Source organism: Pelobates fuscus, chromosome 2 (assembly GCF_036172605.1).
Source record: "Pelobates fuscus isolate aPelFus1 chromosome 2, aPelFus1.pri, whole genome shotgun sequence".
Taxonomy (NCBI): Eukaryota; Metazoa; Chordata; class Amphibia; order Anura; family Pelobatidae; genus Pelobates; species Pelobates fuscus.
This window is the reverse complement of record NC_086318.1, coordinates 444,066,546-444,072,545: the sequence shown is the minus strand read 5'-3', so window position 1 is coordinate 444,072,545 and position 6,000 is coordinate 444,066,546.

The window sequence follows — 6,000 nt, the reverse complement described above, 5'->3', positions numbered from 1 at the left end:
TATTAGCATCTTTTATGGTTTATTGTTTATTATCTATACCGAAACCAGCCAAGTCGTAACAGAGTCACCAAGAGCAGCAACCGGCATTAAAACATGTCATTATTGGCAAAACACGTTTGGCTGACTTTATAAAATGGAGAATTCAATAAAACACACTTTATAAAGTCACATTTATTTATTCTATCACTTAGGTCTTGTCTCTCCGTGTGTTTTACTGCGTTGAGCTCTGTGATACATTCACACACACCGCACATTAGAGTGAACTTTACTGCGTGGAGCTCTGTGATACACTCATACACTGCACATTACAGTGAGCTTTACTGGGTGGAGCTCTGTGATACACTCATACACTGCACATTACAGTGAGCTTTACTGGGTGGAGCTCTGTGATACACTCATACACTGCACATTACAGTGAGCTTTACTGGGTGGAGCTATGTGATACACTCATACACTGCACATTACAGTGAGCTTTACTGGGTGGAGCTATGTGATACACTCATACACTGCACATTACAGTGAGCTTTACTGGGTGGAGATCTGTGATACACTCATACACTGCACATTACTGTGAGTTTTACTGCGTGGAGCTATGTAATACGCTCATACACTCAACATTACTGTGACTGCATGGAGCTCTGTGATACACTTATACATACTGCATATTACAATGAGTTTTGTTGCTGTGGAGCTCTATGATACCATCAGACACTGCACATTACTGTGAGTTTTATTATTGTGGATCTCTGTAATACAATCATGTTTATTGACTATTGCTATACGATGTATACACTTATACATAATTCTCATTTTTGTGAGTTTTATTGCTGTGGAGCTCTGTGATCCAGTTATATTATTATTTTCGTATTTAAAAAATGCCAACAAATTCCGTAGCGCTGTACAATGGGTGGACTAACACACGTATTTGTAACCAGACAAGTTGGACACACAGTAACAGAGGGATTGAGGGCCCTGCTCAGTGAGGTTACATGTTAGAGGGAGTGGGGTATAGTGACACAGTAACAGAGGGATTGAGGGCCATGCTCAGTGAGTTTACATGCTAGAGGGAGTGGGGTATAGTGACACAGTAACAGAGGGATTGAGGGCCTGCTCAGTGAGTTTACATGTTAGAGGGAGTGGGGTATAGTGACACAGTAACAGAGGGATTGAGGCACTGCTCAGTGAGTTTACATGCTAGAGGGAGTGGGGTATAGTGACACAGTAACAGAGGGATTGAGGGCCCCGCTCAGTGAGCTTACATGTTAGAGGGAGTGGGGTATAGTGACACAGTAACAGAGGGATTGAGGGCCATGCTCAGTGAGTTTACATGCTAGAGGGAGTGGGGTATAGTGACACAGTAACAGAGGGATTGAGGGCCTGCTCAGTGAGTTGACATGTTAGAGGGAGTGGGGTATAGTGACACAGTAACAGAGGGATTGAGGGCCTGCTCAGTGAGTTGACATGTTAGAGGGAGTGGGGTATAGTGACACAGTAACAGGGGGATTGAGGGCCCTGCTCAGTGAGTTTACATGCTAGAGGGAGTGGGGTATAGTGACACAGTAACAGAGGGATTGAGGGCCTGCTCAGTGAGTTTACATGTTAGAGGGAGTGGGGTATAGTGACACATTAACAGAGGGATTGAGGGCCCTGCTCAGTGACCTTACATGTTAGAGGGAGTGGGGTATAGTGACACAGTAACAGAGGGATTGAGGGCCCTGCTCAGTGAGTTTACATGGTAGAGGGAGTGGGGTATAGTGACACAGTAACAGAGGGATTGAGGCCCTGCTCAGTGAGTTTACATGTTAGAGGGAGTGGGGTATAGTGACACAGTAACAGAGGGATTGAGGGCCCTGCTCAGTGAGCTTACATGTTAGAGGGAGTGGGCTATAGTGACAGTAACAGAGGGATTGAGGGCCCTGCTCAGTGAGTTTACATGTTAGAGGGAGTGGGGTATAGTGACACAGTAACAGAGGGATTGAGGCCCTGCTCAGTGAGTTTACATGTTAGAGGGAGTGGGGTATAGTGACACAGTAACAGAGGGATTGAGGGTCCTGCTCAGTGAGTTTACATGTTAGAGGGAGTGGGGTATAGTGACACAGTAACAGAGGGATTGAGGCCCTGCTCAGTGAGTTTACATGTTAGAGGGAGTGGGGTATAGTGACACAGTAACAGAGGGATTGAGGGCCTGCTCAGTGAGTGTACATGTTAGAGGGAGTGGGTTATAGTGACACAGTAACAGAGGGATTGAGGGCCCTGCTCAGTGAATTTATATGCTAGAGGGAGTGGGGTATAGTGACACAAAAGGTAAAGGTATTTCATTGATGGGAAAAGTAGGTTACTAGAACAATTTAGATATTGGATGACCCAGGTGCAGGAGAGGAAGCAGAGTGTAGCCCAAGGACCAGCAAAGCTAAGGGAAAGGTCCATGACAGAGATAGGAGGCAGGCATAGAGATGGGTGATTGCTTCGGGGTTAGCTTTCGGTGGGGGGCGAGCAGGGCCGGACTGGGAAGAAAATTCGGCCCGGGCATTTTTTAATCACAGCGGCCCACTAAGAAGGGGGCGGGGCAGAGAGGGTGTGTGTTTTGTCATCACCAATGACAAACACGCCCCCACTCAAAGTGAGCATGTTGGTTCAATGCTCTTCCAGAGCAGACCATGCGCAGAGCTCTGCTAAAGAGCTCTAGCATGAGAAAAAAGCCCTGTATTTGTTCGGCACAGTGCAAGAAAATTAAATAACATGCTTGCACTGTGTTTCCTTGCAACTTGTCTCTGGTGTCTCTATAAATGGATACCAGGAGACAAAAATGCCAGGAATGAAGCCCATGGAACAGCGCAGTCAGGGGAGTGGGCCTTGACAGAGCCAGGAGTAGGCAGGGGAGTAACCAGTTAAAGGGGCGTGGTTATTGGAAAATGGGGCTGGATAATAGGAGTATATTAAGCGGCCATTTTATGAGTAAGGGACATTTTAACTAAACTGACACTTACCTGGTAATTGTTTTTGGCAGGTCTGGGTTGGTTTTTTCTTTGTCTTTCAGATCATGGCATCAATGGAAGAAATCCTGGAGGGAGTGAGAGCTGCTGTGCGGGATAGAGGACTGGCCTGGCTTCATGAGCAACTGGGGGCTCAGGGTCCCCCCCCTACAACCCCTGCGGCGGCTGCACGGCGTTCCATGAGGAGGGCGAGACCGCCCCAGCGGCTGAGCCCAGGCATGGAGCCCGAAGTCGGCAGACGGAGGAGCCCGTCAGCGGAGTCTGTTAGGGCCCTGGATGAGGTAGCGGGCCCCAGCGGAGTGGAGATACCGCGGCCGGCACCGTCTGTTCGACGCCGTGCTGGCCGGGCGCGGGCAGCAGCTAGGCCGAGGCCTACCACGCGATGTGCGCCCCGCCGGGAGGCGGCAGGCGGGACGGTTGCGGCTGGAGCCAGGACGCAGAGCGGATCGGATGGAGGAAGCAGTGAGCGGATGCGGCCCGGTGAGTCAGGGAATGGCGCTGGGGCCGGGCAGCGGGCGGGGGGCAGAGCGGAGGCCTCTAGAGAACAGGCGGTCCCCCTGATGGCAGGGGGAGCCCCTGTGCAAGGGGACATAACGGGGGCGGCCTCTAGCGGGGCCAGGTGCAGCACAAGGGACACAGACGGCGGGTCCGCCCAGCCAGGTACCTTGGGGCCGGCAGGGCCTGCGGCTTTGGCGGACCGGAGGCGCCAGGACAGACAAGTGGAATCCCCAGTTCACAAGGCGGCCCAAAAGGGGCCAGGTTCAGCGGGTCGGGATAGCTCCCAGGAATCGGCCCAGGGCATGGAGACAGGACGGGCTGGGAGAGAGCGGGAGGGCCACAGGGGCGGCTCCCGGGGACGGCAGGGTCTCTCGCGGAGCCCTAGGCCGCATCGCAGCAGGGAGCAGCGCGGCGTCAGTGCCAGGCATGACAGGAGGCGGGATGACGGGTGGAGGGGTAGAGAGAGGAGCAGGTCAACAAGCAGGCTTAGCAGGAGGAGATCGGTTTCAGGGGAACGGAGGTGGAGGCAGCGGCGCAGTGCGTCTGGGTCATCAGGCAGGAGCTCGCCAGGTCAGCGGCGCAGCGCGTACGGCCGGGAGGGCCAGGCAGGGAGGCGGGACATGGTGCGGAACTACAGGCAGGAGCATAAGGAGGTTGGGCGGGTATGTGATCATGTGGACACACTACCCAGGTGTCGTTCTCCTTGCAGGTCTCGCAGCACTACACCCGCGGTCCTGAGGCAGGGCCAGGCTGACAGGAGTCGGCGCCAATCGGATGCTCCAGAGCCAAGCATGGCGGACGGAAGGGAAACGAACCCACGGCCTTCTGCGGCTTCGGGCTCAGGCGGTGAGTCAACTGTTGCACCACACGCAGGAACACTATTGACTTGTTTAAAATCTTTCTTAGATTCATGGGCGGGTGGGGAAATGGCTTCACCTCAGTTTGGGAGAGTGTGGACGTGTGAGAAGGGCCAAGGGTTACCGGGTAGGGCCGTGGGTCCAACACAGGATAGCGAGGTGGGGTTATCTGTGTCCGAATCTATTAAGGAGTCGGGGGAGAAGGTTGGTATTGGGGGCGAAATTACCGACGCTGCGCGGCAAAACGTGCACGTGTCTTTCGCGGGCCCATTAGGTTGTCATCTAAAAATGGACATAAAGGAGAAAATTTGGAAGGGTGAGTTTGTGGAGGTTTTTTCCTTACTCCCGCTGGAGGAGTTCTTAGACATGAAGGAGGAGGACAAGAAGGACGCGAAGAAGGAGGAGGAGGAGAAAAAGCGTAGGTATCGGAAGATTCCTAAAACATTTGGGAACTGGCTAAGGGCCTTTTGTATCCTGGCCAGTGTGATAGGGGAAAAGTCGCCGGATAAATGCTCCCAACTGTTCTGCTACCTAGACGGGATTGGGGAAGCGTACCGTACTTATGGCGGGGTCGCCTGGTGGCGGTACGACGAACAGTTTCGCCAGAGGTTAGCGGCGAATCCCAGCATGCGGTGGGATCAAATGGACCTTCCCCTCTGGATGCGGCTCATGATGGCGCAGAAGGCTGCGCCCTTTCACGGGACGGCCGGTGCGGCCCCTGGGGGACCTGCATCGGCCGGGCAAAAGAAAGGCTTCTGTTGGCTCTTTAACGAGGGCCAATGCAAGTGGGGAACGGCGTGCCGGTTTAAGCACGAGTGCTCCGGTTGTGGGGGGGCCCATGGAGCCAGTCGGTGTTTTAAGCGAGGTAAGTCTGCACCAGGAGTGGGAGCCAATGGAGCGGCGGCCCCCTCCGCTGCCGCGGGGGGCAACCCCAGTGAAAGTAGGCGAGATGCTACCGTGGCTAAAACAGTACGGTAACCATCAGGACGCCGAATTCTTATGGCAAGGTTTTACGGAGGGTTTTTCAATACCGTTTCAGAGTCGGGATGTGGGGAGGTTATGCAGTAACCTCAAGTCGGTGGGGGAGCACCCGGGAGTTGTGCGGGACAAGTTGCTGAAGGAGGTGCAACTGGGTAGGATGGCAGGGCCGTTCGAGGCTCCGCCGTTGCCTGACTTGAGGGTGTCCCCGCTAGGGGTAGTCCCCAAGAAGGAGGCGGGTAAGTTTAGGTTGATTCATCATTTATCATTGCCGAAAGGGGCGTCGGTAATTGATGATATCGATGAGGCCCTGTGCTCCGTATCGTATGCATCATTCGACCATGCTGTCGAGTTGGTTCGGAGAGCAGGGCGAGGGGCCTTGATGGCGAAGGTGGATGTGGAGGCAGCATTCCGGCTCCTTCCTATCCACCCAGACTGTCACCATTTGTTGGGGTGCCTTTTTGAGGGTAAGTTTTTCGTGGACCTGTGCCTACCCATGGGTTGCTCCATCTCATGTGCGGTTATTTCGAAAAGTTTAGCACGTTCTTGGAGTGGGTAGTGCGTAAGGAAACGGGCAGGGGTACGGTGGTCCATTACCTGGACGACTTTCTGTGGGTGGGCCCGGCTGGGTCCGACAGATGTGCCCAAATACTGCGGGTTTTTCAGAGGATAGC